Genomic DNA, 12675 nt, shown 5'->3' on the forward strand with positions numbered 1-12675 from the left:
GACTGAGGTCATTTCTCATGGAATGCTTTGTAGGCTGTTTTTCCAATATCTTTAGCTTGTAGTAAGTCATGCTCCACATTAGGAGTTGCAACTTTTCCTATCGAGAGGCAGATGAGGTCTTGAAGATCTAGGTTGAAAGGGTTGAGCCATGTGTGTTAAAAAATTGATATTATGGAATTTACATCGCTTTCATCCCTTGTGGTTCTTGTGGGCTGTAAATCTATGTGTTGGGAAGGAAACCTGCTGATATGCAACATATCTTTGAATTGCCCGAGAAAGGTGCACCAATATTCAGCAACCAAGTAGAATTTGCTCACTGCATTAGGCCGTAGACTGACCTTTGGTTCCTCTTGATGTTTGAGTGTCCTTGTGGACAGTTTCCTCAGATGTCTGATCAACAGGTATTCTCCCGAAAGGGTTGTCTTCACTCATCTGAACGGAAAATCCTCCAGATCTAAAGTATTCAAGGTGTCCAGGTGTTTCTCTGGTAAATGTGATATTTCATGCAGATATGCAGATGGTACCTGCTGTAGTTGAAATTATCATATGCAAAGCATCAAGGGAAAATTTCGTTGTTAGATGAGAGGTAAAGTTCCCCATCCTCTCCTCAAGATGCTCTAACAGACCAAGTAATGTCTCTACCATGTCAACACAGGACATCCAGAACGGTGAGAGTTTGCCCCTGCCTTGTCAGAAATAGTGCATATATGAGCAGAACAGTTGCGATACTTCTCCAAATGAGGGACTTGCCACTGTGGCTTTGAATTCTTGCTCACATGTTTTATTACAGAGCACTTTCAGGCCTTTGAATTACCCATCAAGAAGAGGCTTCTTCTCTGTATGATGGTCATCAATCCAGGAGTTAAAGCCCATCCATGCAAGCAAGTAAAGAGCTTCGAACATGAGCTCATGAAATCGAATAGTGTGATTAGATGTACAACCTTCTAGAACACCAGATACAGATCCTTCAGTAATTACCCCAGACTCGATTATCACATCTCGTAAACCAGCATCCTAGAAATGTTTCCCAGTCACTGACAAGAATGTGCAAATGGTATGGAACACATCCCCCCTCAAAACAAGATCCTTAAACTGCTCTCTGTGCTTCCACTTTATCACAGTAGCTTTAGCATATAGTGCCTGGTCAAACACAATTGCTCTGCTTTGGAGATTCAAAGTCTCCTTGATCTGTATGGACCTCATTAGGACTTGGGACACAGTAGACATGTTTGTCGCTGGGGCATTTATTATTGGAAGGTAATAAACATTATCCCCGGCAACTACGTACTTGTTACGTACTAAAATATGAAAGGCAGTCCAACTAAGAACAGACTGCTTCTCACTTGCATGAATGCGTACTAAAACTCATAGCAAGTTCTTCCACACTGCTCACCAGTATTGTAGACAGGTGGAATTTCACCATTCATTGACTCAATAATTCTCCTCTTGGATTTCACGATGATTGGCGCTGAATCTGACGGAGGATGGAGACCAAAATAATTAGCTTGAACCACGATTCCATTGACTTGGTGGGATATAACTTCACTAGACAAAGTCTCCTCAAGACGATCAATATCATCCCAGGCTAGAGTGGTACTGATAAATGGATGGATGTTGTCAGCAAGAGGAACTTCATTGCATGATGGTGATGCCTAATTTCTGTTGCTGAGAGATTTAGCATGTGGAAGTAGAACTTGCTTTGGGGGCCTTTGTGGTCCACCACTTGCATCAAATACCAAGTCCTGACCAAATGAGTTAACTGCAATCCTGGAAATCTGGTGCTACCAGTCAGTAGAGTGAACAAAAACTCTTTGAGATAATCTGGAATGGTCACGGCATTTTCAGTCAGCTTGTAAGGTCGTGGAGGCCATGATGCTTTTATTTCTTGTGACTGGATGGTTTCTCTAAGGTGGACGGTGGTCTTTGAAATATCTTTGGCACTGTTTAAAAGGCGAAGCACAATCACACTTCTCCATCGCTAGCTTGGCCAAATCCAGTCTGGAAAGGTCTTCAAAATCTGGTGTATCTCTAAATTCTCCTTCAAGGTTTCTTCTGAAATGGGTTCTTGTAGATTCTTTGACTTCCACTTCCACGTCCACGACTTCTTGAGACTTCAAGAAAGATGTAAATAAGGTGTATAACTCGGCTATTCTAACAACCCTCTGGTTTTGAAACAAGCCTGTTTTGGTTTTGGTAAACAAACTCTCATAGGCTTGTGATTTTGCTTTAACACCTTGAACGTTTTTAGTGTCATCATGATAACAAGATTTATGGTAACAAGCTTCTGCCGCAATAACTTCTCTGCTGACAATAGTCATTATACTTCCATCGTTTTTACTCACTGCTGCTCTCTTGATGATGCTATCAGCATGCAGGTCAACACACTGAATAAGTGCCTCTCTAGTTTTTGCTCATTGAAGGTCTTTAGTCTTTTCACAAAAAACACAAATTTCCTCATACAATTTACTTTGCTTGGAGACGGGTTGTTGGATTGAAGATCTGCGGCTACTTGTGTCACCTTGCTCCTCGACCTGGACAGACTGAGACATCTTTTAAAGATTCCTCTTTAAGGTAAAAATACTTTGACGTTTCCTGTGATTTGACATATGAGGTATGTCTCCTTCCTTTAACGTTTTTGCTCTGCCAAGGATCTCCTCATGGTTCCGAATAACTGCAGTATTTTCGATGACTTGAGTTCGAATCTAAATCTCCAGTTTTGTCAGTACTGTGGATGATGCATTCGTTGTCTTCCCGTTGTGATTTGTACTCTTTGGCATCGCTTTCTAGAGTTCTCCGTTTCACTCCTTGGGTGTTCAATAATAGGTGAAGTAAAGATTGTCGGCTTGATATTGCGCTTCTATTTTAATAATAAATTGTTACAGGCTTAAAATATTCGAAAAAAAGTTAAAATCTGGGATTAATTAGCACAGCGGTTCAATAATAAATTCGTATCCTCAAGTTCGTGCAGATCTCGAATGGCTGTAAGTTTTACATGAATTGATGTTTCAGTTATCATCAACTCTCCATCAAAATGCTTCTTGTTTAGTTACCTAGCTATAAATTGCCGTAGTTTTGACTAGATTTCAATTGAATAACGATGAAAATCAATGAACAAGTCAACGTACTCACCTGCCATTAAGACCGCCTTGGTGAATTTCCCCATAATGCATTGCAAACTTTAAGGGAACCATTGATTTTTACATTTTTTTGCCTATAAAGAGATAAATTGAAATCTGGCTAATGGAAAATAATGCATGCGTGGTCATGTCGTGAATGTAGGTTTGAAATTATTTTTGGTTTAGTTAGATTTTTTTGATCTGACTTTCAAGCACAAGCTTGATTTTCATGCAAAAGCAAACTTTGGTGATATTTCAGTCCTAAACGCTACTCCTGTCTGGACTATTAGGTTTATTGTTTTATCTGGCTTAAGCATAGTTACTGGTAATGTGTCCTAAGGATAGTGTAACCTCTGAATGCAAATATGTCTGTTTGAAATGATACATGGTGCTAGTTACTGTTTATGACTTTAGAAATATGTGGGTAAATGCAAATATTAATCTTTTTCACACTGACTGTATTGTAAGAAAAAGTATGTATTTCTCAAGAATAAGGAAGATAAGCCTCCCAAGTGAAGTTGGCCTTACAGTGAGAGGAATATTCTGGCCTCCGTGTGTTTGAACTGAATCCAATCCATTGTTTAATTCATCCCCGCAGTAGTTTCAGATTTACGATGTCCCATTTGTTCCTCCAAACAAATATTTGTATGTATCTTCTTTGAGTGAAAACTACTTGATGGAGTTTATCTTTTCTTAGTCTAATGGGTTGCATTTCTTAAAAATGTACAAGATGCAAACTGGATTTACAAGTCTTTGTTTACCTTTGCAGCATGGAGTAATCCTGGCAGCATTGGTTGTCACATGTATTTTAGCTGCATAGCGGCCTTGGAGGGTGCTCAGTGCAACTCCTTATTCAGTTTTAAATTTTAAAAATGGGTACATCTGAATGTTGAGAAAAATTGATTGAATTGAGAAAAACCTCAAAACAATGGAATCACAAGGTAGCTATCGCTGCAGCTTGCTTGGAGACTGGATCACAGCAGGAGAGTCTATGTGTTCTGTTCTGAAGTAGTTAACCCTCACAAACATGCTATTTGCATGAATAATGAGGCGCACAGTTTCCCTGAAAAACTCCTCTCAAATTTGCGAGAGGGACGAACTTTCTCTTGAGATTTCCAGACTCACTAACATCCCCAGTGAATTAATCTTAGGGAGCATATGGGCAAGACTAAGGTGTTGCTGCTATGTGATGTTGGAAGGTACCATAGGGAATACTCTCTGATGAGTCTCCAATCTAAAACATTATTTAACAGGTGATCAAAAAAAAATCATTAGTGTACAATTTATGGAAAATATGCCAGATATACCATCTATATACATATACAGCAATTAACAATTGCCTGTCTTTTTAATGAAATGCAGCCTTATACCAAGAGCTAATGTCACTATTTAGTAGCTTTCATCCTCATTTCCTCTCACCCCTCCTGCCCAAAAGAAAATTGTTGAATACTGTATGTGACCCTCGTGCGAAAAAGAATGCTTAAGAATTTAACAATGGAACATGAAATTTATTTCACAGCTGCAGATTATGTGTGGCCAGAATTCTGTGAAATAAATAATGTACACAACAAATGGCTATTACGAGCAGCAATTTTACTGCTCAACTCTAACTATAATGATCCAGAGTACCTTAAGATATATAGATTACTTCATGGGAAGGGCACGCCTACGGCATTTTTGCATGAATTGGTAATACAAACCAACAAGTACCAAAATGCTGCACAAGTGCCCTCTCCATAATGTAATTTGTTTATGTTATGCATCTTGAGATTCCCCTTTTTCGTTGTTTTATTTTACTTTTATCTTCAAATGGACTTTGTTCTGTAGAAATTGAACCATCTGCACAAGTGCCTGGTGACTTGTTCACAGTGTCATGGTTATTTTGAGTTTTCCGCCATGGAAAACAGGCTCCACTGAAGGGACCAGTTGCAGGAAGCAGAGGTTTTTATGAACAAAGCTTTTGCTTTAGCCGTCAAAGTGGTGGTTGTAGCAGTTGGTGAAGCATTGTTGTTTTTGTCCGTTGTGGCATTGCATGTTGAAGGCTGTGAGCTCAGTATCAATGACATATTCTTCTGTTGCTCTTTAGAAACAGAGCTGTAGTTGTTTATGCTTTGCACATTATGGTGACCTGAAAGCTGCATGATGTGAGTAGGGAGAGCATTGCTATCGTTAAGTTTTTGTAGCATCATTTTTCTTGCACTGTGGTTCGTGAGCCATTACTTCGTGTCGAGTCCAGCTTTGTTTGCCATAGTTTTCATTAATGAGTTCAGTTTGTTTACGTTCATTGCACTTACCTCAAACCAACATCTACCAGAATCCTTTGAATAGTTGATACTAAGATAGAGAGGGGCCTTGGTAGTTAGCATTGAGTTTGGTCTTTTTTCTTTTATCAAACACAGGGTTTCTCTCATCTGGTCCGTCTTGAGTAGCTAAAGCTTTAGGCTTGGCTGCTCTGAAATTTTGAATTTTAGCTCCAGTTCGGGTTCGGTCTGTCATTCAGAATATTCTAAATATTCAGTTCCATCCACATCTCTGAAATTAATGGAGTTCATAAACCACAATGTGTTCAATAAAGCCTCAGCACTCCAAGCAGGTTTTTCATGGATAGAATGTTGACCTCCTTGTCTGTCATAACCTCTGTTGTGTTTGGCTTGTTGCCCTTCCCTATCTTTTCAGTTGCCTGCTTCGAGCCTCCAAGTTTGTTCAAACTCAAGGTCCTCCATTATGTTCTTTGGATATTTACAAGCTTTCAAGTGAAGGTTGATGCTGGAAAGCAATCCTCTGAGGCTTGAAGGTTCAAATTTGTCCCCATCTTTTCACTTGACAGTTATTATGAATTCACTCAAGAAATCATTTAGCTGCTATGGTGGAATCTCTTCCAGTTTTCTCTCCTCATTCTTTTTCTTTCAAAAACGCCTTTAAAATGGCAATGTCTTCCCATGTTTTGATAGCATGTTCTTGTTTTCCTGCTTCCAAATAAACTCATTTTCGGGCTTTTCTAGTGCAGGAAATTGTAAACTTGAGGTTACAGCCATGTCAAAGAGCTAATTTTTAGGAAACAAGTTTGACTACAGAATTCCAAACCCCTTTCAAAATTTTTACACAACAAACAACGAAGCTAAGTTTCAAGTAAACTGACGGGGCAGGTGTTAAGGAAAATTATTAAGATGACACAAGATGGCGGACTTCACACTAACTGTATTGTCACATAAGCACATGTTACATACCAGTAACCGCTGGTACCGCGGGCTCGCTATAGAAATTACTCAACACTATAACACCTCCCCGCGGAGATGAACTGTCATGCAACGAAACTAATTAGGAAATGTAATGCACAAGAAACTCAAAATGTTTATCTGAAATATGTCCTCGAGACAGTTTTAAATGTCCTTTAGCAATGTTTAAAACTGCATAACAATGTTCACTCAAAGTTCTTCAATCAACCTCTGAGGTGGTTTTGGGGTGCGTTTAGATCGGCGTAGTTCAGGACTAGCAGGGGTAGCAGTAGGGGGTGGATCCTCTGGTCCACAATCTTCTGGAGTGGAGCTGTTTGCTTCTCCAGGGTAATCTTGAAGATCTCCCTCAGTGGGTGTTTCCTCTACTTTAGTGGTTCCTGAACTTGAACTGTTCAGACGAATGTCGTCGAGGTGTCGCCTCCAAGTCTGACCATCTTGTTGCTGAACACTGTAGGAATGGGGTGTGGTCTGCTGTACCACTGTACCAGATTGCCACTTGCGACTGGATACATGGTCACGTGCCAATACAGTGTCACCAACAGCTACGTCTTGGAACTTGGCATGCTTGTCATGATTAGACTTCATTTTGCCTTGCTGGCAGGCCACACGACTAGCAAGGTCAGGACGTGTCAGGGAAAGAAAAGTGCGAAGGTCGCGTCCCAGGAAGAGCTTGGCAGGTGATGACCCTGTAGTGGCATGGGGTGTGCTTCTGTACTATAGGAGAAATCTAGTAATCTGCTGTTGCGGAGTGCAGGCAGGATCAGCCACAGAAGACTCCAAAGCATACTTGAAAGTCTGGACGAACCTTTCTGCCAAACCATTAGATGATGGATGGTATGAGGACACCAATATTCAGGGTCAAAATCCAGTTCCAAATAGAAGCAGGCACAACAGAAAGCCAGGCAATGAAATAGGAACAGGCACAGCTAATTAGGAACAGGCACAGCTTATTTGGAACAGGCATAACGTATTAGGAACAGGCACAGCGTATTAAGAAAGGCACAGCCTCTTAAGAACAGACATAGCTGAGCACAGCTTATTAGGAAAAGGGATGGCGTAATAAGGACAGGCACAGCTTACTAGGAGCACTGAGCACTAAAATTCCCAGAGGGCCTTGTGAGAGGCAATTTAAGATGGCTACCAGAGCGCGGTATTTGAGTAAGTGTTGAAGTATTGATCTGTGTAGTAAACTTGTGTAAGCAAATGGGATTAATCATTTATCTCTAAACCGTAATGTGTGACTCGCAATTATTGATGGTGAATTTAAGAATACATTTGTGTAAAAACAAAACCCTTTTCAACCTTGTAAGAAGGGAAAATTTTGTTTCTTTCCGAGAATATTAAATGAATACTTTAGAAGCAAGTGAAACAAATGAAGATTAATGATCTGGCTTAATATTCTGAGTTGGATGGAAAAGATATGGTGCTCACTCATACAAAAAGAATGCTTCAAGAAGTCCTACGATTTATACAAAGTGGAAATTTAAGTACAAATGTGCCGACTATGTACAATATAAATGTGAAGGGGCCATCAGTATCCTCAACATTTCATCTCTTAATTACAATATCCCAGTGACATTTGTTGATCAAGCAGAAGAGATTTTCATTATGGTGGAGGAGGCCTTAAGGGAAATCCAGCAGATTAGCCAGTCAAGTGCATTCCATATAGAGAATGTATTTTCTGGTTCTCCAGGATATCCAGCCTTAAACGATCCAAGAGAGGTCCTCAAAATGTCTGTTGAAAATAAATGTAATGTAAGTACCATGGCATGCATGTTAAAAGTGAGTGAATCAACTGTGAGAAGATGACTCCGTTCAAATGGGATATCAATTTCTTCTCAATATGCAAACTTAAGCAAAGGTGATTTAGACACTATTGTGTTAGGTATACTTTAACAGTTCCCAAAAAGTGGCTACAAGCGCATAATTGGTTATCTTTGAGCAAGGGGATATAGAGTTCAGGAAAGGTGTGGGAGGGAGTTAATGAGAAGAGTGGACCCAGAAGGCGTCATTGAAAGGTCAATCTTGCCTAACATCATTCGTAGAAGGAGATATTCTGTTCCATGTCCAATGGCTCTATGTGTCTCCTTTGCTGCAAACAGATTAGCATAAAGTAATTAGAAAGAGTAGTAGAATTGACTTAAATTCAGGGAGAGACCAAGGAATGAGGAAATCTAATCAATAACCAGTTTTCTTCATGTCTATTGTTTAAAAATGAAGATAGACTTCTAGTAAAAAGTAACACATCAGTTGCTGTCCATGTATTACATATTGATTATTCAATACTGTTACTTCCTTGAGGCTAGACTTAATAACATAACACTGATTATCATCAAGGCAGAAACATGTACAGCTAGGTGATCAGATTAAGAATGTAAACATGAAAAATTTCTTTTCCTGACAATAAAAAATATATCAAGCATGTCCATAGCCCTGTCCTTGAACTTTTATGACTGTGTCAAAAGCCCTCTTGAAATCTTCATAGGACAAGTGACATAAGGTCAGAAAGACCTCCAAGGTACAGTAGGCCATCTTTGATCAGGATCCCTGTTTACATAAAAAACAAACAAGCAAACAACTAAAACAGCAGCTTGGTAAGCCAGTTGCACCCCTGTGCAATCTTTGATAGACTTCTGGGCAAATAATGGTAACATCAGTGTCAAATGTTAAAAAGTATTTCTTTATTTGACATGTCTTGGTTTTAGACCCACTCTTTTTTATTGCAGAGCATTTTTCTTTAAAACGGATTTGTTCTATTATAAGGAGAGATGTCTTTTATTCACATGCCAGATTCACTTACACGTCTCCTACAAGTAGTCCAGAAAGAAGGTAACAACCGCTGCTTGCTATTATTACAACAAACCTCACGGCAGCTGCATCAATTGTCTTGCAAATTTCACTACTGACCTTTGGGCAAGTATCAAGACTTTCTCTTGGCTGTGTCAGTTGAGCTAAGCATTTGTGAACAACTTGATATATCATGCACTCATATGCGATACGATACGATACGATAAACCTTTATTTTAACACAATAGTAGTTAAAGCTAGTAGCTTGTAGGGTCGTGCATAAATTAAAATAACTACAAAGTTAAATAATAAAACTTTTAGATATATTACAACATGTAAAATAGCAAATTAAAATATATGTATAATTTAAATATATGCAAAAGTTACTTAATGATAAAATGATAAAATGTTTCACCTTGGTTGCATTATTTTTAGTCACCAGAGCTGCTGATACTCCACACTGACCCATCAGTTTACTGATATTATCTTGATCAAATTCTTCTTCCTTCTCATCAAATTACATCAGGTGCTCCAACATCTCTGATTTCAAGATAAGGAATGTTATCCATTATCACTATTGCACATGCAGTTTCTGGGCAACCAGTCGCCAAATAAATGGCAACTGGCCTTGCCAACCCCATTATAACAAAATGAGTGTGTGTAATCACATGAGCCATTGTCTGCCCCAACATTGAAAACAACCCTCTTAGCACCAACTGTTGGGAACGGAAAGGCAATTTGTGCTCATCAGTGCCTTCAAATAACTGAAGACCATTGCTACTTGTGGTAATGATGTTTGCATAACAATGACGAAAAACTCTCGCTGCGTACCCCAACATCTGCTGCATCCTCCCCAATCACATCATCTCCACCGTCTGATACAGAATACACCCCAGGGGACTTTGGCAATTTTGAGCCTGCAATTTTTTTTTTATATTCTACAAATTTCCCTTTGGAACGATTACTAGTGATTGGGTAGGTAGGCTGATCTTGTTTCACCACAATATGTTTAAAATTCTGCAAAACCCTCTCAGCAGAAGCCCTACAGTACAAAGAAAATGTTTTATTAGGCCATTCAAATTTATTATAGGATTCATGTTTTTAAGGCAATGTTATTGTCATTAAAACATAACACAAAAAGAATATATTGCCTAATTAAGTTTACATGCTCTTAAAAAATTTATCTTCAATCTTCATCTTCAACGATTTATTGCTCAGGATATGAAAATAAATGGAGATCCTGTCATCCTATCAATTTCTGTGCAAGGAAGTGGTTGAACACCCTTGCAAATAAAAATCTGAGAAGTGATATGTAACTACTTTTGAAACCCATACCATTCCAAGCTGCAAAAGCACATATATCATCTTTGGGCTTGTGTTTTGTCAGATCTAAGATTAGGAATAATTGTGTCACTTTTGACTGACTGACAAAACTAGCACTGTTTATAAGTAAGTAATGAGAAGCAAAATTGTCAACACTACATCAAAGTTGTCACATAAATCAGTCTTCAATGTTCCAATGACATTTCCCTGACCAGTTAGGTGCAAAGTGGATGAGTTGTGATGTAAGAATTTCAACTTTTCCTGGATTTTCTTTCACAATTTCTGTTGACAACTTCACTGACAACTTCACTGACAACTTCACTGACAACTTCACTGACTTTTCCTTAACGTTTCACAATATTTTTTTTGGAGACTATATATCTGTGTCACAGGTGTCCAGCTTCTTGCTTTTAAGAAGATTTCTATATAAATAAAGTACAGACACAACAAATTCACCTTTAGTATCCAGAATTGATGAAATGCACCCATCAATTGTTTTGCAACCCTCCATAGCTTCAGTAATTTGATTGTTCAACCAATTTGGAAAATTTCCTTTAATTTCTCTACATCAATGTCTTAGCTTGATGGATGTCCAGAGGAAAAAAACAATAAAAGAGAATCTTAGCATTAGGTGTGACTGATCCATTATCACTGAGACAACAAAAGATGGCTGTAAAGGTGTTTAACAAAAAATGTTCGGGTATAGCTGTCTCCTCTACTGGGGTTTAGTCCTCCTCTTACTGGCCTTGTCAAGTCGGGAAATGCACTTCTGTAAAGCAGCAACAGAAACAAGCCAACATTCATTATTAAAAAAAGATTCAGAGCAGCACCCTAAGTACTGTTAAGTACCGTATAATCAAGAACATAAAACATAAAGTCATTTAAGTAAATGGGAATGTATTTTTTGAAAGTAGTTTTGTTGTTTATTTTGCAGAAACACACAATGCTTGAAATCGAAAACTCAACTAAACCAGTAAGGGAGGTTTTCTGCAAACAGCAAATACGCTTAGAACAAACAAAATTACAATATACACAAATACAATGAAAACTCACCGACTGTTCGAGCTTAGAGTTTCTATGAACAACGATAATTCACTGTAACAAATATCTACTACTCAACATAAGCAATATAAACTAACTGTCCATTTCTTAGACTAATGTCATTAGGTGCCAGCGTAAATACGCCTAATTATGTCGCCGTCCATATGGATCCACACTAGTTCAAGGCATGTTGCAAATGTCAAATGCCATGCCCATTGTCGGTCAATAAAAGTTTCATGGAGAAACTACATATTTCTAAATTTAAGTAAGCTTACCTGAAGTTATCAGCTGCCCAACTAGCAAATGAGCTTCCAGGATTTGGACCACGATCAGATTGTAACCTGTCTGAGTTTGATGAATATTCGTCTATATCATTAACGAGATCCTGTAAGTTATTTTTCAGATTATTTAGACCCCACTCAGACAAACTCATATTGAGAAAACAAATCTTTTGTGGATCCTTCTACAGCACAGAGCACGTAGTGGAAAAGTGTAAATTACCTGCCCCTTCAATAATGTTGGGAACATGTACTGATTGCGAGTAGTACTGAGACATCTTAATTAGTACCCAAGACCCTCTCCGGTTCTTCTGTTGTACCTGTTCCTAATACGCACTGTATGTTCCTAATATGCTGAGTCTGTTCCTAATACGCTATGCCTATTCCTAATTAGGTGCGCCTGTTGCTATTACCCTGTGCCTGTTCCTAATGAGCCGCACCTGTTCCTTTTATGCTGTACCTGTTTCTTATAAGCTGTGCCTGTTCCTAATATGCTGTGCCTGTTCGTATTACGCTGTGCCTGTTCCTAATTCGCTGTGCCTGTTCCTAATACGCTGTGCCAGTTCTTATTATGCTGTGCCTGACCCTTATAGGCTGTGCCTCTTCCTACTAAGCCTTACCTGTCCCTATTATAGTGCCTAGCTTTTTGTTGTGCCTGTTCCTATTTGGAACTCTAAAGACAAGCTACTAGGATGCAAATGCCTCTATCAGTGGAAAAACAAGTTTATATCATCCTCTATTTTTCCTCAGGCAGCATGGTAACAAATCTTGCAATCTTATTGGTTCTTAGCACAGTATGTATTTTCCTATCTCTGCCCACGGTCAACGGTAATACTTTTGTAAGTCGCCAAGTACATCCCCACCTTCATTGCCATTTTTCATAAATATAATTCA

At 38.8% G+C, this 12675-nt stretch overlaps 1 long non-coding RNA gene and 1 pseudogene across 2 annotated transcripts; both read right to left on the reverse strand.

The window, feature by feature from the left end:
* Positions 1-155: 155 nt before the first annotated feature.
* LOC149038872 (uncharacterized) lies at positions 156-2318 on the reverse strand (annotated as a pseudogene).
* Positions 2319-10331: 8013 nt separating this feature from the next.
* Positions 10332-12073, reverse strand: LOC149038873 (uncharacterized). 2 transcript variants are annotated; one of them, XR_016180724.1, is made up of 3 exons: positions 11779-12046; positions 10919-11231; positions 10332-10528 (listed from the first exon to the last, which is right to left on the reverse strand). It is a non-coding gene; the product is annotated as an uncharacterized LOC149038873 (long non-coding RNA). The 2 variants fall into 2 exon arrangements; XR_016180725.1 differs by having other exon boundaries at positions 10332-11231; positions 11779-12073.
* Between the last annotated feature and the right edge of the window lie 602 nt (positions 12074-12675).

The sequence above is a fragment of the Pocillopora damicornis genome, chromosome 10, assembly GCF_964200805.1.
Source record: "Pocillopora damicornis chromosome 10, jaPocDami1.2, whole genome shotgun sequence".
NCBI lineage: Eukaryota > Metazoa > Cnidaria > Anthozoa > Scleractinia > Pocilloporidae > Pocillopora > Pocillopora damicornis.